Genomic DNA, 25769 nt, shown 5'->3' on the forward strand with positions numbered 1-25769 from the left:
AAGTAGATTGTATCTTGCTGTAATTGTCTTTAAAAACAACACAACAACAACAAAAACCAGTTTCTCACTTGATTCTGGGAACAGAACCCAGGCCTTGTGCCTGGGATAAGTCCCTAGCCCCTTGCTCATAAATTCTATTATCTAGATCATCATTGACCTTTTCCCATCCAGAGCAAGTATACTACATCTGCCAGTGTTCATGTTTAAACCAACCAGTCCATGGGATCCCTCCGCCTCTTTTTGCACATTCCCTGAGACCTACAGTGTGTCTGAGATATCTGGGAAAGAAGACATTTGTCTCTAGGCACAAACATCCCATTGTATTTTAGCAAAAAGTCTCAGCCAGGATAAAAAAAAAAAATCTCAACAAAAGTAACTGGAGTAGGCAGAAGGAAAATGGTATCTGTTCTTTGCCATGTAAGGTGCCACTAAAGAGCTAGAAGGTATAGAAAATTGAGTGAGAAAGTCTGTTGTTTTTTTTGTTGTTGTTGTTGTTGTTTTGGTTTTTTGTTTTGTTTTGTTTTGTTTTTTAATTTTCTGTGAAATGGTGTTTTCCCTGCCTGCATGTGTGTATAAGGGTGTAGGATCCCCTGGAACTGGAGTTACAGAGAGTTGGGAGCTGCCACGTGGTTGCTGGAAATTTGACCTGGATCTTCTGGAAGGGCAGCCAGTGCTCTAACCACTGAGGCCTCTCCCTACCCAGGAAGCCTTATAATATTTCAGAAGTGTATTTTATTGTAGTGAATCTTTTCTATCAGATGTTAACATGTCCAGTGTGATGCCAGAGACAGAGTGGCTGTTACTGAATTGTGATGTTTTGGGATCAGGTTATCTGCTATTCTGGTTTGGTAAATGATTCTCTAGTAAGTGTTTTGGGGGCTTCAGCATACAGTTGTATTCAAGAGGCTGTAACATTCATGGGATTAAAATGTGCTTTTAGGTTATATCCAGGAATGGTCCTTGGTTGGAGTATCAGCCTCAGAAAAGACCCCTGTGCCCAGATATTTTGGATCTGTTGCTCTTCTTGTGGAGCTCCTGTCCTCTCCAGGTCCCACTATCTCCCACTTCTTTCATAGGATTCACCAAACTCAGTGATGAGCTCTTTGGCCCCTCCCCCCCAGAGGGTAGCAGTCTTACCATGCCACAGAGGAGGTCAATGCAGCCAGTCCTAATGAAACCTGATAAGCCAGGGTCAGATGGAAGAGGAGGAGGACCTCCCCATCAGTGGGAGAAGGGCATGAGATGAGATGAGGGAGGGAGGATGGCATTGGGAGGAGATGAGGGAGGGGGCTACAGCTGGGATACAAAGTGAGTAAACTGTAATTAATATAAAAAATAAAAAATTTAATTAAAAATGCACTTTTAACTTTGCTCTTTGAAATTAATTTTGAAGGTGATATTGCTATTAAGTTGAAACTGTTGAGTGATTTTTTTTTCCAGTGTATAGCCAAAGAAATGTGCCAATTCCTAAAGAATCATCCTTGTTCTGAATAAAAAGTAAATAAACAGAGTTCTTCTAAGGTGAGAGGATGTCAGAGATATTCACCCTCACTGGCTCAGGGAAGATAGACAATGGGAATGGCACTGCCGTCTTAACTGTACACAGAGTTGCATTAATTGGCTTGGCAGTCTGCAAACATCCTACAGCAAAATAACACGCCCTCAATGAAAAAAAAGCAGTGAAAAGCAAAGAAAGAAAGATGAAAACAAAGGAGAATGGTATAGAGAAGGCAGACTGATAAAAATCTACAACTGGGTGCAAACAAGATAGAAATCGGAATTACCCAACAGGCACCCAGTACTGCTCATTAGATAGGAACTACAGGAATGTGACTTCAGAACCCTTGAGTGCCAAGACGGGGTGATGAACTACATAAATAAATGCATCGTAACCAAGGAAAGCAAATCCAGACTCCTAAAAGGAAAAGGTGAATCAGAAAGATGAGTCAACCAAGTTAAAAATCACTGCTCTTCAGAGAGGAACATTTCATTTCCCTTCACATACAGAATCCTACAGTCTAAGAATTAAGCTGAAATAAAACAAGTTGCCTTCTATGAATCTTCTGTCCCGTAAATTTTACAAAGGTTTTGGGACTAGTGGACCATTGGTAATTAAAATTGTGACTAGCTATGGTAGAGTCGAGTATATGAGGAAGGAGAGGGGTATTTTCAAGTCAGACGCTTTACTACTTGGCTATGGGGAAAATATACTCTTTACCTATTAAAGACGTGTACACAAAATGTAATGGATATAAAGGAGGTGATCATATGTGGTGGCTGCTGGCTTCTCCCATGTTGGTAACATGAGTCTCATCATGTGATTCATTCATTTTTTTTTCAAATAAGTAAATATTTATTACAGAACTCACTTCGCTGATCATCTCAAATCCACATAGGACAGCCCTGCACTGACTTTTCTTGGCTCCCTGGTAATTTGTACAAATGAGTTCAATGAGTTAAAGCAGTAGAGAAAGAGAAAGAGATAGATTTTGATGAAAGCAAACTCATTTGGGTTCTTGCTGATCTTTGCAGATCGTAAGTTGAACAATGTTCCAAAATTTTGAAACTAAAATTGTTTTCTTTTCAAAAATACGTTTCTGGGTATACGCATGCACACTCGTGTCTTAAGTGCATGCGAATGGCATTGAGATGGGTGAAGCTTAAGAAGAGAAACGACGGGCAGAAAGGCAGGTCACCAGAGGTGAATTGTTAAGAATAACAGTGCTAAGGAGATTATAATATACATTTTTACAACATATAGCTTTTACATGGTACTTCTCTGTTGAAAAGGAATCACAATAATATGGGTGAAAAGTCCAGCTTCCTGGCAGCCGGTTACACTGAAGGACTGCCCGACAGTGGGAAACTGGTCTTTACTACTCTGAACCATGCTTGCTCGTATATATGTTTGTCAAAGAAACTCATCAAAGGCCTTTCTCATGGAGGCCTCCCTTGGTCTTCTCCTACATTCTGCCTGGGAAATGTGGACTCAGGCTTTCATTACGAGAAAAGAAAATGTGGGAGGAAACTTTACCCTGCTGGAGAAAACATTTTTTTTTTTCCTGCATAACCTCAGCAAAACGTCCTCAGTGTGTTTGGGGGCCCTACATAAAGTTAATACTTAAGAATTATTAAGCTCAATAAGGCATTTTATGCCTGATGTTTTCTCCCTTAAGAACTTCTAATAGACATATTTTACGCTAAAAAGATAAAATGTCTCCCTGCTCACTAATGTTTATATTCCTGGGAGTCTTAAAATTCATTCCTATTGTCGCCATCAGAGTAGTTTTGTCAATAGCTGGCTGTTCTAATTTCTTTGTGATACAACAAATATGCTCTCAGTCTTCAAGTATAAATGAACCTTAAGCAAATTTAAGACATATGGGAGATAATTATTTCAGAGAATAGTTGAATTTCACGTCCGAGAGAACCTTCAGAGTAATCTTATTAAATCCCTGCATTTTATGCAAGCAAAACTAAGCCTCGCTGAAGTACAGAGTTCTATCCAAGGTCATGCTGCTCGCTGCTGACTTGACTAAGGCTAGAAACCCAATTAAACTTGGCTGTCATCCCTTCTGTAGCTGGGAGTCCTTACGCCCAGGCTTGCCCACCCTCCCCTCGTCTAGCCTTGCAAGGGAAGCTTGCTCTCATCTCAAGAATGGATTCAGGAGGGTAGCAGAAGACAGCTGGCATTTTAATCAGTTTTTTTTTTAAGAGGGGCAGACACTATATATCTGTGTATCAGGGTCCCTTAGAGGAACCGATGAAGGATGTATAGACACATAGATATATTTAAAGACATTTATTTTATAGGATGGGTCACCCAAGTTTAAAAGCCAAGAGTCCCCATGACTTCCTGAAAACCAGTGCAATACACAAGCCCAGATCACAAGCCCCAGCAGCAGGAAGCTAGTAGATGTCCAGCCTGAGTCCAGTGTCTGAGAGATAGAGGCAGCAATGTGGCAGGGGCAGGAGAAAGTGGATGCCCTGGCTCAAACAGAGAGCAGACTCCACAGTCTATCTGCTGATGGCTTTCTGTCTGCAGTAGCCTGGTCCATGCCCACTGCAGTGGGCTGGGTCATCCTCACTGACACAAGACTAACACTTACTGGAAATATCGTCACAGACATTCCCAGAAACAGCCTGTTAGAGGCCGCCTCAGTCTTGCTTGGCCTGGCCACACTGACAGATAGAAGTGCGCATCTCATCGTGTTATCTGGGACTCCACTATGATGAAGAAGCATCGTTTTTTAAATGAAGCAAGCTATGACCCTAAAGTAAGGGATCACATGTGCTTTGGTTGCTGTGGTCTTTGTTAAAGAATGGTGAGCAGCTAGCGGGAGAATTACAAATGTTGGCTTTGACCTCCCTTACGTTTTAAATAGGTTACTCTAATGAATCATATGACCTCATGATAATGATGGCGGTGGTGGTGATGGTAATGATGATGATAATGATGATTGAGATGATATGAGGGATGATGATGAGAAGGAGGAAGAGAAGGAGGAGGAGGAGGATGCAGTGATGAGAACTGAACTCAGGGCCTCATGTATGGTACCACTGAGCCACATCCCAAGTCTGTGACCTCATTATTGACACTGTCATCTGAAGGTCAGTTTTCATGTCCATCTTCTAAAGAGAGATTTGCCCAGCACAGGCCTGGCTTTCCCTGGCTCCCACTGTAATTAACGATGGGGCCTCTTTTTACCTTCAGTGAGTGGCGTTTTAAATAGTGTATCATATCATACCACAGTGGGATTAAAACAAACTGGAGGAGGGATTTGCCCACTCACCTTTAAGGAAAAGTTCAGTGTTTTCTCCTGTGTGGCCATATCTGACTCCTTCTATTTTCAGGGTCATAGATTTTTTTTTTTTTACCTTTTCCTTCCTCGAGTCACGGAAACTGAATCATCCTTCCAACTTCACGCAGCTCAAAACAGTATCTGACTTGATTGAACGAGGTTACCTGCCAAGTTCACTCTCACTCTGCTTCCACCCGCTGTCCTACTAGAGTGTGCAAAGAAGGCCTCCGGGCTTACAAAGTAATTAGATTACCGAGATGAATTTGATGAAGGATTTGTGGTATGCAGGGCGGCTGAATCCTCGCTTGTGTGTTGAACCTCCATCTGAACAAGGTCATGCTTTGGAAAGCTGATCAGTTCTGCTTGGGGAACCTCTTAGGGCTTTGGCAAGTCACACTCCAAATAATAACCACCAGTCTCGTCACTCAGTGTCCAAGCTTAAAAACAATGTTCAAAACGGGTGTCAAAGACACAGGCAACTTAATGTGAAGAGAAGGATCTTTTTAAAATTATTTTGCTTTTTGAGATTAGAATTATGTCATTTTCCCCTTCCCTTGCCTCTCTGCAAGCCTTCCCACACACCCCTCTTTGTCCCCTTTAATTCACAGCCTTGTTTTTCTTAGCTGCTGTTGTGTGTATGTATACATAACGCAAATGTATGCGTTGTATATGTATTTACTGTTTGACCATTGTAAGTTCAGAGGCTGTTTTTCCTCTTTCAAGCTGTTTGCCTGTGCTCCCTTCTGTCCATAGAGACAATGTATGAGAAACGTCTCTTATGTAAATAAGGATTTATTAAATACTAGCTTCATCTTGTTCTCAGACTAGGTTTATTAGTCAGTAGTGAACCACCAGGATTTTGAAATATGCTTGCTCTCAAAAGGTATTCTGCAACTCTTATCTATTACTCTGTCTTCCCTGCCTAACTTCAGATAAGCACAGTTTCTTACTCGGTAGAGAGTTATTGTTTTAGGTTGTCCTTTAAAGTTTTTTTTTCCCTCTTGAATTATTTGGCACTCAGCATTGTAAATATAGAATATCCTCTGATGAAATATCCTTCAGTGGCCTAAAAAATAATTAGATTATCAGTCATTGACTTTGGAAGAAAAATGGTGTTGCAGGGTATTTGATCACACTGTGAACCCTGCAAATGTGTTCTATACTGGAAAGCCCTTTCTTATGTGGTGTAACTCAACTTACAACACACCTTTAATCCAAGAGCTTTCTTCCTGAATATTGTAAACAGGATTAAAATAAAGTCAGCCGTACATCAAGAGGTGGTGCAAGCAACGGTCTGACAGAAAGTGAACGTAGGATTATTAAGAAAAATCCATAGAGAGTAGGAGGAAGTCAGGAGGACGGGTAGACAGCCGCACAGGAAGAAGGGAGGGGCATTCAGTGTGAGGGGCTTCCTTCTGGGACATTGGCTGAGGAGGAAGGTCAGCTGGGTGCTTTCTCTGCCTCTCTGAACTAGCAGGTTTTCACCCCAGCAACTGGCTCCTGAGTTGTCATTGGTAAAATCAAACGATTGAGATTTTGTTATAAGCAACAGAATGGGACCTGGGGATGTAGCCAAAATACGGGAGTGCTTGCCTAGCATCCACGACAGCCCGGATTTAGTCCCAGCACAGCACAAACTGGGTGTGCACTGAAATCACAGCACTTGGAAGGTAGAGTCACTCTTTTTTTTTTTTTTTTTTTGAGCTATTTTGAGGCTAGTCTGGCCTACAAGAGACTCTGTCAAATAATTAAATAGCAAAATTAAAAAAAAATAACTTTTGCCCATCTTATTTTTTGTATGTTTTATGAGCATCACTCATTTCATATTTTAGTTTTATGAAGCTAATTAAAGTGACCCAAGTGTGCCCCTACCTTGCCTGGAATATTAATCTACTCCTGCATTAGGAATACCTTTTCATTCCATCCCTCACAGAAGACTTCCCTGGCTACCTCCAATCTTGATTCATGCGACATTGGTGCCCCCTTTATCCCTGTGATTCTCTCCCTTACAGTCTACACACTGTTCCCATCTCTAAAGTTTAAGTTTTTACCAGGATCTGTGAGTACACACACACACACACACACACACACACACACGGCACCTTCCACGGCCTCCTTAAATTCAGCATCAGTGCCTTCCAGAAAAGAAAGGGGGAGCTTGTACAGTCATCTGAATACAGAAAAATACAATTAGTTGTGAAATAAGAAATTAAAAAACAAATGTTAACCTCAAAATCCATTCAAGTCTTTGTCCAAGGAGATAACCAATAAATGCATTTTGATTCACTGAGAAAATAAATGTCATTTATAAGCTTATATTCATATATAATAAACACCACGCTAAAAGGACACACAGTGTTTTTATGCTGTAAATGAAGTTATTTTCCCGAGTGGCATCAGATGTAAGGGAAGCCATTTCCTCCCCTGAGGCCTCTGGGAGGAGGCTCAGGGCATAAGGAAAGCAATTTTCCCCTAAGAAAGAATCGCCCTCCCTCCGCATGGCCATGCCACAGCCACCTTTCTGGTGGGACTAGGTCCAGGTGCTCAGAGCCAGTGACATCATCACCCAATGAACCTGAGATCCAGGACCCAGAGGAGCTGACTCACTCAGAGAGCTAATTAGAAAGCTGTGGGGCGGGAGACTGGAGAGGAAATCTAATTTACAGCTCAACAGAAAGCTTGGAGTCCATGTGGATCCAAGTTGAGACGGGAGATTAAATGACCTGTGAGCTCATTGCTCCAACATCTCCTCCCTTTGCGCTTAAAACACATGTGTCTCAAGTGCAAGGATTTTGCTTTTGTTCCTGAAGCGTTGCCAGGTAACAGCAGCGCGTTGAAACCACCTGGGCAGGCTAGAACTGTTCCCAGGCTGTCCTTGCTACAGAATCAGCAACGGCTGCAGAGTCCAGGCGGTTCAGGAGGGACGCCCTGGAGCTTACAGACCTTTAGGGGCACACTGTGTGTCCATAGAGCATATGCTGGCAAGGCCAGGATTTCACCCTTGGCTCAAGTTCAAGGTGTTAGAGACAGCCTGTATCCATGCGACTCTCTAGAGCCCTGTGGGACTCCACCTTCTCTTCCCATGATTCCTCGGGGCTGAAGCACAGGAGGATGTGCAGTGAGTCGAAGTGAATTACCCCATGCTTTATGGCCCTGCACTTGGATCGCAGGAAAGTACGATTACCAGTGAATTAAAGAAGCACTTTCCCAATGTCTGTTTTATATCACACCGTTCTCAACACTGGCACTGTGATCTTTAAAAGCAGACCTGCTCTTATTTATCTGTTCTGATAGAGTTCTGAATCCATTTCAGACGAGAAATCGAATTCAGATGAGTATGTTCAAAAAGCTAAAAGAAAGATCTTTTCAGATAGTGTTAATGCCATGAAAAACTAATTAAGCTATAGCAACAGGTTAAGGAGTTTCCACCTAGGAGGATGATGTGAGCGGCAGAGGCCGTTTTTCACTGAAGAGGAGGTGTATTGAATCCCGACGGCTGAGAAGGTCTGGGAAAATATGTGGAAGGAATGTTCTAGACACGTGGAGCAGGAAGTTGGGAAATTCAGAAGGAAAGACGAAAGACGAGCAGGTGCTAAATCCTGCAGGAGGCCCTGATTAGGAACTTTCGATTCCCGTGTGGTACAATTGGAGGCCCTGAAGGCATGGAGCAGAGACACTGGGAAACCACTGGGCAGCACGTGAGAGCCTGACAGATGGGCCGGAATGAGGCAAAGCAAAGGCGGGTTGCCAGGAAGCGGGGAAAGGAGGGATTAGAAATCCAGGGCAGTTAGAAAGAGAGAGTGAGCAGGCCCAGACGGTGGGAGGCGCGGGCCGTGAGGCGAAGATGGGAAAGACAAAGCTGAGGTTGTGAACTGACAAGAGGACGCTGAGACTTGAGATGCTCCAGGCACCAGCCCAAAGTGGGAAAGGCCCCAGTGTGTGGGATCTCTGCCGAGCCTAGAGCAGTGTGACCGGGGAACCGTCGCTGGGTGCTGCCTTCTCTGCCATCAGCTGGGAGCTCCGCGGTGCAATGCATACACTTCCTTGCAGAGTTCCTGTGCACCCAAAAGCCAAGAGAAGACGATGCGGGGACGACTGGACCAGTCAGGGTGTCCACCACCCGTGCACACAGCCTGCCCCAGGGCCCCCTGTGCAGTAAGAACCCAGCGGAGTCGGCACTGGGAGTCTAGACTTTAAAGCGCAGTGACTCCTCCCCTCTAAGTCACCGTGGTCTTCTGAACCCAGCATACTGCTGGGCCGGACCGTCTAGAGTACATCCCAGAGACCTAAATATAGAGGCACAAAAGTGTTTCCTAAAAGGCTGTGAAACCCGCGCTATTTCAGATTGTATAGGATTTACACACTGACAGCACGTGTTCCCTTCCTACGCCATGAGTGAAAAAATAGGTTTGAAGGCCAATTTCCTGTTGCTTGTCCTGGCCACTGAAATTGCTGCAGAGCTATGTTGCTTAACATATTTTGAGAGCCATCGGCTCTTGGACTCAGTGTAATCTTTTACATTATCTGTGGCTCGGCCCACTCCAGCTCTACACTGCCTGCTGTCTTCACGCCTTCCTCTTTCACTGCGTGAAACACCGGATTCACTTGCCCTCACTCCGCACAGGTCCAGAAGTCACCTCTCAGTCCACATCTCTTGCAAAGCTTCACTCCACTTTCCTTTGGCCGCTCCAATCAGACGTAAGGTACCTGCCAACGTGGCAAGCAGAGCTCGGGAAACACAGAAGATATGAGGAAATGTCTTCAGCAAACACCGCTGTTACATGGATGCATGTTAGATGCTCCATACGTGACCTGTGAATCGTGTGATGTTGCCTTTGGAATTTACCTTGGCATAGTGCTTAGTTAGACATGATTGGGAATTATGAAAGAAGAATGGAATGCTGCCACTGTGTCAAAAGAAAAAAAAAAAGAGCATGCAGTGTATTTTTCCAAGATTTCTTTCTCAAGGCTGGTGTTTTAAATCTCAATTACTTATTTTTCAAGGTTGGAGAACTGCAAGCATAACTATTAATTTCTCACTTTGGAAAATATGTTCTGAAAGATTTAATTGTCATTGAAGCATTACACTTTTATAATTATTGGTCATAGGGGCATTATTTTCTGCCCAAAACTAATGAACAACAGATGACTTAAAAGTAAATGGGAATTATAAGAACAAAACAAAACAAAAAAAGAATAGCGTTCAGAGTTTCAGAATGAGTAATCTTCACCAAGCATGTTGGCATATACCTGTAATCCCATGCTTAGGAAGCAGAGGCAGGGGTCTGCTGTAAGTCTGAGACTACCGGGAGCTGTGTGACAAGTCCAAGCAAACAAAACCAGAAAGGGCAACAATTTAGAGATGATTCCTGAGTGCCCTGAGCGTTTGTCTGTCTTTCATTTTATGGTTTCTTGAAACGGCTTTGTTATCCTCAAACCTGTGCTGTTCCTGCCTCAGCTTCCCGGGGGCTGGGGGCGTGGACGGGCACTACCATAGCCAGCTCCAGTCCTGTCTGAATTTCAGGATGTCGGACAGCTGCTGCTGTTGAATTTCAGAACAGAATCAGATGGGAAAATAATGGTTACTAGGCTGACTGCAATGCGGGGACCCTTCTGTATTTTGTATTATCTCAAAAGGGAGTTGTTGCACTTTTGTGTAAGTCAGTATTACTGTGTAAAAAGGGGGCACACTTGAAGGGTAAAAATGAATTTAAATATTAGTTTAACTTTAATTGAAATTAGCTATTGTTTGACAGTCACATTATTCTACCTGGGAAGGGTATAGTGGCTTTATGAATAGACAATAAATATTTGTCATATGAATTTTAATGAACATAATGCAGAAAGTAATTTAAAAATATTGTAAGAATATTATACCTTTAGTTTGTGTAAAATAGCTTTTTTACATAAAACTAGAAAATGTTACATGAGAGAGTTCTAATATAATTATTATATTAATTATCTGTGTTATTTAACCAAATTAATGGATCTAGAAAAGGTGTCACCCACTTATAATTCCAGCACTTAGGGGCTGAGGCAAAAAAAAAAAAATTGCCATGTTGACCAAAGTCATGGCAATCCTCTTGCCTATATATGCATACATACATACATATATAAATATGTCTGTATTCAAACATACACATATATTTATGTATATGTAGGTATGTATTTGGAAGAAATCTCTTACATCTTATGGAAGTGTCACCTGTCAATAAAAAGATAATGGTCTATAGCTGAAGCAGGAAATAGAAGGTGGGACATCCGGCAGGCAGAAAGCATTCTGGGTTACAGCTGGCAAGATGTGAGGAAGGCAAGCTCATGGTACCTGAGCACAGGTAACCAGCCTTGTGGCAAAATGTAGATTAGAATAATGGGCTTTTTAAAGTTATAAGCTAGTTAGAGAAGAGCCTAGCTATATGGACTAGGTACTTGTAAATAATATTTTGAGCCTCATAAGTCTTTATTCCAGGAGCTTAAGAACAGGAGGAAAAATATAAAAATATATTATATTACTATATTTTATTACATATTATTACATTATTGTTATATCATATATCATATAGTATCATTTTATATAGTATATGCAATATTATATGTGTAATTATATATATTATCACAGGGTTTTGCCACATAGACCAAAATCATGGCAACCCTCTTGCCCTGGCTCTTGCTTCTTGCCATATATGTATGTTTGTATGTGGTGTGTATGTATGTATGTATGTATGTACATATAATTGATAAGTTTAAAGAAAGGGTCCAGGGCATTGCTTAGTGGCAGAGTACTTGCTTAGCATTCATGATGTTCTGGGATTGATGCCCGGCATCACACATACAAAAATCACAGTCCTGATTACCATGAATAAACGTGAGGCCGGGGAGGAGGGCTCGGTTGGTAAAGTGCCTGTTATCACACGAACGTGGAGACGCAAGTCTGAGCCCCTAAAACCACTATAAAAGCCATACCTGAAACCCCAAAGCTTCAGGAAACAAAGAAAGGTAAATCCATAGAGCTCAGTGGCCAGGGATCCTAGCCAATCAGTGAGCTTCTGTCCAGTGCGATACAGACTTGAAACAACAATTGAACGTGTGTGTAGTCAATGGAGAAAGACACCAGGCTTTAACTCCTGGCTTCGGAGTTCATGTTCACACAAGCGAACATACACCGCACATGGTACTGCACACATAAATAAACAAATCAGTAAACAAATTGTGAAAAACATCTGGACAAACTGCAGATACAAAGAAACAGCCTGTTATAAATAAGAGGGTCTGTGCCCTATCCCTGGAAGCCATACTTTAAAGTGCCCAGCATTGTAGCTGAAGAGTCAGAGACAAATGCATCCCTAGCCAGCCTGGCCTTGTCACAGAGCTTTAAGCCAGATGCTGTCTAAGAAACAACTGAGAAATGCCACTGAGGTTGCCCTCTGGTCTCCACACATGTGCATGTGTGTGTGCACCTGTGCACACATACAGACATTCACACACATAGAACCTATACAAAGAGTCAAGATGTTTCTAGTTCAGGAGCCTTAAGAGCTCTGTCTCTGCCTCTCTCTGATGCTGGCAGAATATCACAAGTGAATTATAACCCCCCTCCTGTGAGAGTCCCTTCCTGGCTGGGTGCTGTAGGGACTAACGGGTAGTAACAACCATCAAGAATGAAAACTCTTGAATCCTAAAACCATCCTGGAAGAACATAACGTATACAGAGACAGCAGAAATTATGGGGGAGCATTCAGTATTCATGAATTAGAAGCTGAGGGAGATGCTGTCTCTCAGACAGATGGTTCTCACATCCCAATTGTCTTACTGTTCCCTGCCAGTGCCTTTAAAGGTGTGCTTTACAATGATGCAGAGGAAGAAGAGATCTTTTCTTCACAGGTGCCTGGTGCTCTACAATTGCTGAACTGGTAGTTGTGAAATCTTCTCCATTAACAGAGCCACTACAATTGAGCTGCCTGACTGATGGCTTCGAATCAAACTTGCTGCTTCCTCTGGGCTTCACTTTCCTTATTAACAGAATGAGAAAGCACCCAGGCTTCAGGGTCCTGGTGAGCTTTCTACAGTTCTTTCATCTTCTTTGTGTTCTGCTGTTTTTTCCAAATGCTCAAATACTACGTTATTTAAGGTATATTTCCTTGCACAATCCCCCCCCCCTCCGTTTCTCTGTCTCTTTCTTCAATATATGGGATAGGAGGATACTGACTAAGTCTGAGGGGAAGGAGGAGGAAGAAAATTAGCTACAGGAAGAGTTTACAGCTCTGTCTACAAGAAAACTTAAATATAGCTACCACTGCTTTGAAAGGAACAGTTTATGTCTAAACAATATTTTCCAGACGAGCTCTGTACTTGCTTGCCAGCAGAATTAACTTTAAGCTGAAGGCAGTAGACAGTTAAAGGAGTCGACTGCGGGACCAGCTGTGTGTAGACAAGACCAGTTACTTATAAGGTACTGTTTTTCCTCATTGAAATCCTCAGGGTCCGTTTGTTTGGGGTACAAGTGTTCTGTGGGCATTTAACCTCCGTATTCCCTTTTTCTTTATCTCCTTTCTGCGAGGAAACACAGTCTTTGAAGTAGTTTGGGCTTTAGCTGTACTATTTTGTGGCTGTTGATCTTTGAAATGGTCGGGATTGTTTTGTTTTCTGGAACCAAATGATCTTTGGCAGTTTATCCAAAAACTTTCTTCAGCCTTGTCCTCGACCAGTCTTGTCATGTATGAACTTTGACTTCCATTGTATGTGTTGGATAGGAGGTCTGGGCTGACTTCCTTATCTGAGGGGGAGGGGCTAATACATCTTCCACTTAGACTATAGAATCAATACAGAGCACATCGCAGAAGAGGAGGGGGAGGAGCCGGCAGGTTCGGGCGTTGTCCTCACTTCACTCCGGCGCAGGGTTCAGAAGGCTGGATGTGGAAAGCGGACTTTTTAAGTTAGAGTTTTTACCACTAGTTTGCATCTCTGCTTGACTGGTAATTTTAACTCTTCCTTCTCTTTGCTGCTATTAACGAAGTCCTGTAAGTCTGTTACTTCGCTGAAAGTGATTTAGCTCAGTCGGTAGAGAGCTTTCCTACCATGCATGCTCCCTGCACAAACTGCACCAGTTGGGTATTGGGGAGAAAGGCTGCATTCCTGGTACTTGGGCAGCAGAAGCAGAAGAATCGGGAGCTCAGGGTCAGATCCAAGCACATAGTAAGTATGAAGCCAGGGTGGGGTATATTAAAAGCTGTAAGAAAAACAAGCTAAAGCTATAGACATTTAACCTCGTCCATCTGAAGGAGCAACTTTCCTGCCAAGATGACACATGCCGCTAAGTTTGTAGCTACCGACACATCTAGGTACTTCCAGAGCAAAAGAAGGAAACAGCCCAACCTGGACAGGAGGTCTGCAGAAAGGACCCCGAGAGCCTCTGCCATTTGAAGTGCCACTGTTATCCACAAGGCCTGGCCAGACAACTTCAAATTTCTGCTGCTGGTCTAGAAACAGGAAATGGGGATGTGGGCTTCTGAGAATTAAAGTTTTCAAGTTTGTCCCTGAAAACGCCATATGCTTTCAAAAGAATCAGCCGTTGGTAGATATTAACCTCTCTGAAATCTTCTGTATACTTCTATGTGTCTCTTGAGAGGACTAAAAGAAATCTATTTTCCAGGCCTCTCAGCTTTAGCATGTACACGCATGAGCACATCTTTTAATTATGCACTGACACTCTGTGGCCTGTCCCACTGTGGGGGATTCAGTTACTTCTACTGAAAATTCACATGATCACTACCCTTTCAAAAATTCCTTTATTATTTTATTAGTTTTTTTCTTTCTATGTCCATTCTCCATCTAAAACTGATGAATTCTCCACTTACCATACAGACAGTTTGCAAACAGTTCCCTTCAACCACACTGCTCTGTCATGATTACTGGTTAATGCGAGCCTGAAGAACAAAACAGGACAAACAAGCCTATAAAACTATGGATGGAACAAGAGGCAGTGCGTTTCTCTTCTGAGAAAAAGGGCACAGACACAGTGACATCTATTTTGGGTGTTCGGGAGATGTTTGGCTCCAGCCCAGGTTCTTAGTTGTGGTTTGTAGTAGAGGTTGTCATGGAGCCCAGTCTGGAATACACAACACATCTGATACAAAAAGTACCACTTGGTTTCCTTCTCGTAAGTTCCTGGAGGTGTGTGTCAGGAAATCAGGGAGTAACTAATCTCGAGGGACAGACCTGTTGTTAATCAAGCTCCAGTGTCTTGTTCACACTCATTCATAGGCATGCTGTTCACAAGTGTGCATAGCTCGGGAGAGCATCACGGTATGTACGCTGTGGGGAAGCCTAAAGATGAAAATGGCACTCCCAGCATGTGCTGGTTTTCTGTGTGGAGACCAGACTTTAGGGGAAAGGAAATGGTTAATACAGGATGCTTTGGGTTTATTGAGTAAATTTTATCTTACCCTGCCAGTTCTATTAAGCCACAAAATGGCCTAAAGTAATTTTACAAGCCATGTGTGTCGAATGTATAACAATACATATTTTCTTATCTTCTAACATTTTCAGGTTGAATTCCAGAACAAAACCAAGCCACCAATTTTCAATGGAAATCCCACCACACACACACCAGATAAACAAACAAGCAAAGCCATTGGCAGATAAAAAAAAAAAAAAGCTGTATGAATGCATGACAATTAACAATTCAACATTAAGCAGAATCCTTTGGCAGTCACTTGGTCCTAGGACTTCCTTTAGAACCATGTTGATGGCAAATTCTTCCATTCCATGCAGTGCCCTGCAGAAAGTCCTTTGATTGGAATGGTGACTTTGGATCTGCATGTCTTTGGAACTCTCTAGAATCTTTGCATGCTTTTGCTCCCTCCTTGTGTTCGACCAACAGAAAGTCTTCCCTTGAAAGAAATTGCTATTCCAGTTGAAATGTAGGCTTCAGACATTGGGAGTGTGAACTGAGGCTGGACTTCCTGTCATTGGCTCATTTTTATCGAAGTTTAATTTTCATACTCGTACCTTCATAGAAAATTTGCCGCACCAAACAACATTTGTTTGGCAATAAGAGCTTTAGTGCCACAAGGTAAAATACCTAGAGTCAATGATGTTATGAATAAATATGTGCTTGGGAGCATTTGGTTTAGAGAGATAGTTTTTAACCTGGGAAGAAAAGAAGCTGCCTTAAATAAACCAAAGTATGCTTGCCCTCGGGGGGAAAACATCTTACATGGTCCTTTCCAGCATAAACTTAGGAGGGTTCTCCAGAAATCTCAGGATTCATCTCCTACTAAACTAGAATTCAGGGAACAGAACTCATGCTCCATAAAGAGCGGGCATACTTAATGCTGCAGGTTTCTGACGGTATTAAATGGAAGAAATCACTGTTTGGTTCTCACAAAAAGCTGCATTGAGTTAGAACCCTTCAGAAAGGATGCTCAAATTAATGGAAGTCCATCCTTGTAGACTGCCCTTGGTATAATATAAATAAGAGCTTTGGGATAATTTAAGAGGTGATGTGGTCAAAGGTCATGGGTTCACTTTGTGGTTATTCAAGAAACATCTGTTGAATGAATACACAATTCAAACCTTTAAAGGTATCAACAAACAAGACAGCCCAGAAACTGCTACGCTTCACTGTGTATTTTATTATGCCGGATTCACTACTGGCTAACACTGAACTGCCAACACTTCATTGGTTTTTGCTATAAACTCATAAAGCTGCTATTAGCCAACAGTAAATTGGAATTTTATACTATCTATGAGGAAAAAGCATCATGAAATCTGCAATTAAGAATTTAAAAGTGGAATTAGACTGGGGGCATATATGCTGCCTGGCTCTGGGGGAATTTTGTTGTTTTTGTTTCCTTTGCTTTGCTGTAGACACTGTGGGAACCTTTGTGTCACTTTACACACGTTAAAGAACAACAAGGTAGTAGAGAGCTGTGCATTACTCTGTCCCACGCCTGTCTGTAGACAACAGAGCACTTTCCTCTTACTGCAGTCTACATTATTTCATATTCTCTTGGGGATAAAATTTAGGTTAGCGCATTCTTTCGCACAGGATTTTTGCTGAGTTGGTTATGTTGAAGTAGTTGAAATGAACAAGTCCTTCAAAACACAGAATTGGGGAGCAAAGTCCATAACCATAACTCACATAGGTCCTGCATTTTTATGCTCTCACTCCTCCGGTCTCCAGCACAGAGATGACTGTCTGAGGAGATGCATTCACGGGACAGGAAAAGAGAGCACAACTTCCTTCACTCTGAGTAAGAGGTCAGCCATGTCCCCTGTTCCCTGAAAATCCCCAGGGGAGGGACGGCTTCTGTCTCCCCTCCAAGAAAGGGGTCAAGATTCTATGCCAGAAGTCTCCCGTACCCAACGAGTGATAAACATATAAAAGCTCTGGGAACTTTGTAAAATAGCTGTCATTTTGTTAATGAGTATTTGCTAAGGCATTTCCTGAGCCACTGGTGTTTATGGAACTTTTAAACAAAATGTTTTTGAAGACAGAACCAAGATTCCATTCACAAATTACACCCTCTCTACTCTCACCTTTGCTTTTCCTCAGTGCACGATTGATGCTCAGTCCTCTGTCACACGGAGTAATCAAACACGCCAACTTTCTCAGCCACACACTCTCTCCTCCACACCAACAAGAATGTCTGCCTTCCTCCTGTGCTTCCTCGTTGCCCTCGTGCCAGTATGCGTTCAAGTTCAGTGTGTGATTCCACTGCAAAGTCAGATTTCCCTGAAGGAGGCTGCCAGGGAAGGCAGTGGCCACTCTCAGCAGGGTTTGTCTTGAAGGGCCTCCTTCTCCAGCGCATGCTTCTCTGTTATCCACACACTTAGCCCTGCAGGAAACTAGCTGTCAGCCACACTGCACAGCCTTGGGTAGCTCCTTCACTAACTTGTGCTCTGACGTCCTGGGACTCTGCTGCTTTCCTCTCCATAGCTGTCTTCCCTAAAACCAGCCCTCACCTGTATCTCCTCTCTCACCCTAGAGAGCAAACACTAATTATCACAGTTTTGTTTGTTTGTTTGTTTGTTTATTTGAACTCAGAAGTTCACATGTTGCCTGTAACTAGCTCACAACGCAGGAGAAGCTGGCATCTTCCCTACTGGTGATTCTTAAATTCAAAATAGTGGAAATAGTCTACAAATGAGATGACGTCATGTCAGAACTGATTTCTTCAAGTGATCCTTTCACCTCTACACACACACTCACATATACACACACACTCACCACACTCACACACACATACTCATACACATACTCACATACTCACACACTTACACACACACATACACACAAACAGTAATTTTAAAAGGACTCCATAGAGTGTCATAATCAGATTTAAATTGAAAACAAAATTCAGTGTAAGAGTTTAAAATGTTTATCCTAGAGTCTTGGGGGAATTAAGTTTTTCTGAAGTGACACATCTTTCACTTTAGGTAGATGAAATGGCCATTTGTCCTTTTACCCAGTCTGTGTGTCCTGAAGGCTGTTGTTAATGTCTTTGCTAGTGCTTCCTCGCAGAGATCACTGCAGTTATTTTTTTTAGAGGAGTTGGGCTTTTCCAGAGCATCAGAATTCTGCACCCCATATTACTTTGTTAGTCGATTTTATTAATAATTTGTTAATAAGTCAATTACTTACTGTATCAAGCTACAGACTCATGGTAGGGAAGCTGAGTGTGAGTCTTGAAGGCATAGAACCTATTCCCTCACTTACTTCAACTGATAAAAACAATCAAACTAGTGTAACTGAACTCTTGATGGTCACATAACAAGTTTGGAGTGGGTTTTCTGCTCTAAGGACTTTGCATTCATACTAGAAAGTTTTTGGAATATTAATTCATAGTCCTAAATTTTCAACAGAGAAAAAAAAAGAGTGTTTTCTTTCCTTTTGCATCCAATTTTCAGTCCCAGGAGTGGTTAGAATCTGTTGTACAGTGATGAGCTGAGATAGGAAGCCTTTTAGCCACGCATTTGCTTGATTTTAAACTTACTTAGGGTCTGAAATTGGAATTGGTGATATGCTTGATAAAATAACGAAGTGTTTTTGATTCGCCATGAAGTGCGCCCCCTCCCGTACCATAGGCTTCCCTGAAGCGATGCAAACCATGTCAGAGATTACTTGTACATCTCAGGAATATCAGTATTGTGCTATGGGAGTTCCGTAATATGAAACTCTGTATTCCTATGTTTTCATAAGCGTAAACACACAGAAAGATGCAGGGGGATGTTGAGGGTTGGTCTGGTGCTCTGTGTTTCCAGACACTGATTTCTGGGCCCTGAGGTCTGGTTACAGTCCAACATGACCATTTCTATAAAGAATCTCCTGAACCAATGTTGTGTCAACGTTGCTCAGGCTGTGATGGGACAGAGGACAAAGGAAGGCTGGACTTCCATTCCCAGTCTGAGGGTTTCATGTAGGGACCGTGAGGTAGAGAGAGAAGAAGGAAAAAGAGGGAGAGTAAAGGAGTAGCCAGAAGGAGCTGGAGATGAGGACTGACCTGAGGGAGCCGAAACAGCCCAGGAAGGACTAACATAGCAGGTAATTTGGGGCATGTGGCTGGGAAGTAGGCAGAGCAGCATGGAAAGTGAGAGTAGATAGATATCTGGCACCAGTCCTGGTGCTGTAAAGCTCATTGAAAAAAAAATCTGATAGCTTTCTGTCTCACTATTTGGGAGGTAGAGCAGGTGATTAGAAAAGGCCACCAAATTATACAATATCTTTACAGGGAGAAATAGCTAAGGACGAAGCACTTGATATAAGTCTGTGTTTAATGTTTTCCCACTTCTCTTCAGGGAGGTTTGCCTGCTCAGCCTTCTTCCTCACATAAAGGTTTAGGTCTCCATGTCTGCCTCTTCCCATGTGACTTACCACGTGGAGGTGTTTTTGATACTTATTTGCTTGTTCTGGCTTGGTTAGGTTTGTTTTGTTTTTCAGAGTGGACCTTTCCCAGAGCTTATCTTTTTGAAATGCTACATCTTCTGAGATGCTCTCCTCTGGCACTCAGCAGTGGCTTATAGGCTGTCCACTGTCCTTGCTGCTGGACTGTCAATTGTTGGAGGAGAGTTGCTCTATCTTATGTCTTTGATGACCAGTGGTTAGGACGGTACCTAAAAGTAAATCTCAAAAGTTGAGCGCCAATATTGCTCTAGTGTGGCTGATACAAATGGGTGTGTATCATGTCTGACAAATATTTGCATAAGCATCCGTAGCAGGATAGCTCAGTGGTTTCGTTTTATGTATGTTTCTTACTGATTCGGATTTCTTACTAAAGTAGCAACAACTTAAGTGTTTCACTAAATGTTACCTGCTCTCTTACTAGCTGTCACAGTTTCTGTTGTCCCATTTCATTAGCTATTTGAAATGCTAATTTCTGGCCTTTATTTATTCCATTGGCTTTGGCCACATCTCATTCTTGTTATGATAACTATCTCCCAGTCAAAAGGATAATTCAGAAAAGAATTTTGGCTTTTCTAAGTAACAACTTGGAGTTTGGGATATTTTTGTTTGCAAAAAGAACCCTTTGCAGCTCAAAAAGCCCAACCTCCTAAGACCTAAGTATTTAGAGTTTAACTTCTAACAGCAACAGCAAAAAAATACATCTTTTTTTTTTTACTCTAGCCCCAAGAGCACATGATTCACATGATGTGGGAGACACAGGAAAGATGAAAGGGGAGATGGAGAGACACTGGGAGACAGTGGCATACCAAATAAAGCCCATGTTCTGCTACTTCCAGCCTGATGGACTCATGGGAGACAAGACTGGAAACACAGAGGGGAGTGATCCACCCTAACATCAGAGGAACCTGGGAACCGCTTTCTGTATAGGGCACATGGAGGCTGCAAGCCTCAGATGAAGGTTAAATGCTTTCATGGGGCACACTTACTAGAAATGAGCATCTTAGAAGCAGTGTCCAGAATACCCTCCTGTCTTACCTCATGCCCAAGGGGAACAGGACAAGTCAGAGCTAAACCAGCAGGAGCCCAGACACCAGGACCAAAAAGACCAGACCCGGGCTCTGTGGGATGAACTCCAGAGATACCCACGTGTGTTCCGAGGATGAAAAGCATGGCACACGCACACCCCCATTCCCACGCTGTAGAAGGAGTACCCTATGTTCCTGACACCGGACAATATTCTCCATTCAAAGAAATTGCTAGGTTGAGTTTCAGCCTGTGGTAGAGAAAGGAATAAGAACATTACATTTTAAAACTTGATCTTGTAGAACCAACATTCATTCTTCAGCATGTCAATGTTTTAACTTAAACACGTTACTTTTAGCCGTCTCGCTGTAGAAAATTAGGGTGTCGACATACCAGCTTGGTTGTCTCTACAGTGCACAGTGTGCTTAGCGTTCTTCGGCACTAAAGGGATTTCAAGGCTTGAAAGACGAAATATAAAATTCTGTGTGATAGAGTCCCAAGCACAGGAAAGAGATAAGGGGATGAAAAGACTCATCCCATAGGAGAATCTTCATTTTAGAGAACTCAGAAGAGATTCAGGCTTTAGTTTCCATTTCTCCAAAAGTGGTATTCCCCAAGACATCAATGCCACCTTACTGGTATTTTCTTAAGGAGCACACACATATGCACACACATGCACACACGCACACACACATGTGCACACCCAAGCACACGCACACGCATACATATACACAATCTAAAGTTTCCGCAAGTCTTTCTATATGATTGTTGCTTAGCTAAAAGTGCACAGTAACATAAATCTGTCCTGGTACTCAACAACAGTCAAAGGTGTACCAACTAAGTCCAGCCCCATGAAACCAGGCTGACAGATGGAGTTAGGAATAAGACTGGCTTTGTTGTGGTAGTGCTTCATTTGTTTGCTTTTTTTTTTTTTTTAACTCCACTTGAGTGAGACATGAGCTCATCAACAACTGGGCATTGGAAAGTAGTCAAGAAGAAAAATCCAACTTATGGTAGAACCAAAAGATAACTAACTCTACAGAGCCTGCATTAAGGCTGAGTTAACAGTGAAGCCCAGTGGGAAGGCCCGGTGTGCTGCCAGCATACTGAAGTCTGTCCCCGTGGTGTCTGTGGGAGGCTGCCAGAGTCCTGCGTGGGCATTGGGTGCTAGCTATTCTGGTACATTCTCGTGTGAACTAGTGCCATCTCTGCGAGGCACTGCTTGGGGTACATCAGAATTCCCTTGAGAAAGCCAGTTCTGCTGTGTTTCCAGCTTGCTTTCTAAAGCCCTGGTTCTGCAAGTCCTTTTCCACTGTTGTCCATAAATCTGTGTGTATATGGGTGTGCGTTTTAGCAGATATGAAAGTGACCCAAAGAACTTAAAATAAAGATTCCCCAGCCCTTTCTTAAAAAGTCTGGTCCAGCTATTTTGGCGGGGGTCTTCAGGTGATTGCAGATGGCACAGAGCACCGTGAAACACCCTTCTTTAAGTCAACCAGATCCTTAGGAAATAGGAGAACTCACTGGCTACCTTGTGCTTCTTGGGCAGCCTCTTGTTCCTTATGAGATGGGCCAAATCAGTATCATGCCATATATCTTGACATAGTGAAGAATTAAAATGGTTTCTGTAAGTATATCCTGAGTCAAAACATTTGACAATTTTAGGATGAGTCAGAATTCAGGATCATTTATGTTACAGCCATCTCGAGTTTCAGTGTATCTACAATTTTAAAGGCAATTTATTTTTTATTGTATTTTAGACCTGGACAGAGATATGAAAATGGTTTCAATTTGTACCTGCAATGCAAAATGTTATCGTGTTGCTCTTCCCAAAGTGAAATATCTCTCCATTTTATGAGAGAATTGTCCCTCCAATTGCCAGCATAAAGACAGCTGCAGGGTGCAGTTAGAAGTTAAAACGAGTGCGGGCTGTTTGCAGTGTCTTTTAGGACTGGAAGCTGGGCAGCGAGCAGCCGTCACATATGGGAAAGATTTACATTGCCTGAGTGGGCTCCAGTTTGATGTAGTGTAAATGGTATTTTCAAGCACTCCAGTTTCCCAGATTTTCCATGGCTGCAGTGTATGCTCTTGTCTCTGCTGAGAAATATGTTAGCCTGGGGAATATTGAATAAGCATTCTTCCAGGCACTCTAGTCACAGTCTTTTGTTTTCAGCCAAGTCTGGTGTGACTGGTTCACATGTGATTTTGCTCTTTCTCAACTATGATGGAAAAAAAAAGAGAGAAATGCTAAAATAACTAATGCAAGCATTTAGCCATGGAGCCGTAAGCATTTGTTGTCACTAAAGACTGTAAGAAGCCAGTACCAGGTTTATGCAGAACACTGCAAATCCAGTACTGATACACACACACACACATACACACACACACACAGAGAGAGAGAGAGAGAGAGAGAGAGAGAGAGAGAGAGAGAGAGAGAGAACAACAACAACAAACCTTGTTGTCTGCTTAGTCTTTGTGACAGTAGAGAAATCAGGGAAGGATGATATGACATAACATTTAAGGCCAATTGTCTCAAGTAAACAGGATTAAAACTGAAAGTCTCCGTTTCGGGTCCCTTAAGTTTTGCTCCGGATGGTCTTATCATCGGTGTGTTCATTGTTAGGACTTCTGGAGCTCTAAGCCACGGTCTCATCTACAGCATCTATTAGGAGGTATGGGTATAACATCTTGGCACCTTGGACTAGGGAGATGGCTCAGCCATTAAGGTCACCTGCTGCTCTTGGACTGGACCTTTTGTTCAGTTCTAGCACTCATTCCAGGAGGCTCACGTGACTTGTCACTCCAAGTCCAACAGATCCAATGGCCTCTTCCGGCCTCCAGAGGCACTGTACTCCTGTGCGCAAATCTACACAAAGACACACACATATACACAGATAAGACTTTTAAAAATAAAAGTAAAACATTGACATCTAATAAATAATTAGGATTTAGGTCATGGCCCCAGATAAAAAATCATATGTATTAAGTAGTATGGTAGCTTTAAATTGTTTCCACCACATTTCCAGCTTTCACCCCTTTGGGCACAGAAGGCCACTAACTTCCCTCTTCTCTGAAGTAATTTATTTTAGTGAAATTGAACAGAAGAGTTACATCCAACCCTTAGGCAGGAGTTTGGATATGCTTGTTCAGGTCATTGCACACCCTTCCTCGTGTTCTATGACTGCAGAGGCACATATTGGGGTCTTAAATGCCTGCGATGCAATGAGGCCCTTGCTGACATCAGGACCACTGATACTTCAGAAACAAAACTATTTATAAAGTTGTGCAGTATATCTGAATTTCCCTTGACTATCACAGAAGTCAACATGGAAGCAAGCAAACAAACAAGAAACTCATCAACATGGTACAGAAAAATGGTTATAATATTTATTCTTGATTGAAATGAAAACTGCCTATTGATAGACTAGCAAAGCACTGGTCTAGGTATCTCTGTGGATGAGCATCTAGAGAGGATTAACTAGGTGGGGAAAAAATACTCTAAATGTGGACGTCTCCATCTCATAGGCTGGGTACCAGATGGATTAAAAGCAGGAAAAGAGAAAGCCATTTAGTAAGCACATTCTCTTTATTTTCTGTTTGCTATGCCATGAACTGTGTCGCGGTGCTCTTCCCTCCATACTGGAATGACCCCTCTGAGACTGAAAGCCCACATCAGCCCCTCCCCTGTTGTTTACTTTGGGTATGTGGTCAGAGATGTAAAAGCTTGGCTGATACGTGCAATCGTGGAGATTGTCAACACTGTGCAGTGCAGACCATGGCTTGTTCAGTGGCGCTCCGGAGAGGATCTGAAGGAAATGATTGCACGTATGAGGTCACTGTGGGGCTAGGCTTGAGTTTCAAGGAGCTGAGAGGATACAGAACAGTATATGTTCATTTATGTAGAATGGCTCAGAGGTTAAGAGCACTGGCTGTGCTTCCAGAGGACCCAGGTTCAATTCCCAATACCCATATGACAGCTCACAGACATGGTAATACATGGACATGCATTAAAACAAAACATCCATATACATAAAACAAAAATAAGTAAATACAATTTAAAAGAATAGAAACTTACCAAAAACTCCTAATAATGACATTGGAAATGAGAATAAATGAAACAGAGATTCTACTGTACCTAGTAGCAACACAAACATAATTTTCATTCATCTTCCAACCATTTTAAAATAAAAATGCAAACATGGGAAGAATTAGCATCATATTCTGAAAAAGAAGAGTCCTGACACTTTTAAAACTGCTTTCTCTAAAATATGGTTATCCGGAACAGGAGAGCCCAAACATCCTCACATTGATGACAAAGAAGGGACCTGCAGACTCACAATGGCACTTGTGCCAACCCTCACTGCCAGGGAGATCAGGAGCCTGGGGGCTTGGGGGCTCAGGGGCAGGGGGGGTGGAGGTTGGGGGGTTGGGAGCTCTCCTCCTACTGACTGCCTTACAGAAGCCCAGGAGCTCGAACTTGCTGTGCATCCAGTGAAGACCACAGTCTGTAACATGCGTTCTGGTTCCTAGTTGACTGCAATATCTTTTAGAACTCTCGTTCTTGATCCCAAATTCTACATGCCTTATTCTCGTCTTACAAAGACCATCTAACTAACCCTTCAGAGCTGCTTCCCTGAGCCCCAGCCCATGGCCCTGCCTTTCACTTTTCCCATTTCCTAGATCTCTCAGATCTCTCTGCTCACCAGCAGGTTCTGTAAAGCAAAACCAGGAACAGGGTGGGCAAAGCCAAGAATCAAAGATATAACGTCCTTGAGTAATTAAGAAGTGGTAACGTATTTTCATGTATGTTCTCTCTTTCAAATTTTGAGTCCGGGATCTCACTGTGACTCCTCTTTTAATACTTTCTCTCGCTTTCTGTACAATAAGCTGCTTTAAAACAGTTTATTAACTGAAGTACAATAACTGTAGCATTGTAGGAAAGGAATGTGTTGTCTTTTGTGCAAGATCAAATCAGGGCATTTATAAATGTAATTTCAAGCATTTAATTCTTTGTGATAAACACATTAAAATTGTTCTCT

General features: G+C 42.4%; 1 protein-coding gene across 4 annotated transcripts in view; it reads left to right on the plus strand.

Moving 5' to 3' along the window:
* The window catches only part of Arhgap24 (Rho GTPase activating protein 24), a 633576-nt gene that overhangs the window by 446624 nt on the left and 161183 nt on the right, over nt 1-25769 (plus strand). The window contains exon 1 of one of the 4 annotated variants that reach the window (XM_060381041.1): nt 13011-13251. The exons of the other annotated variants lie outside the window; for them this stretch is intronic. The gene's annotated coding sequence lies outside the window, so the exon portion shown is untranslated. Of the gene's footprint in view, nt 1-13010; nt 13252-25769 lie in introns of those variants that run through there. 4 annotated transcript variants of the gene reach the window in all.

The sequence above is a fragment of the Meriones unguiculatus genome, chromosome 3 (assembly GCF_030254825.1).
Source record: "Meriones unguiculatus strain TT.TT164.6M chromosome 3, Bangor_MerUng_6.1, whole genome shotgun sequence".
NCBI lineage: Eukaryota > Metazoa > Chordata > Mammalia > Rodentia > Muridae > Meriones > Meriones unguiculatus.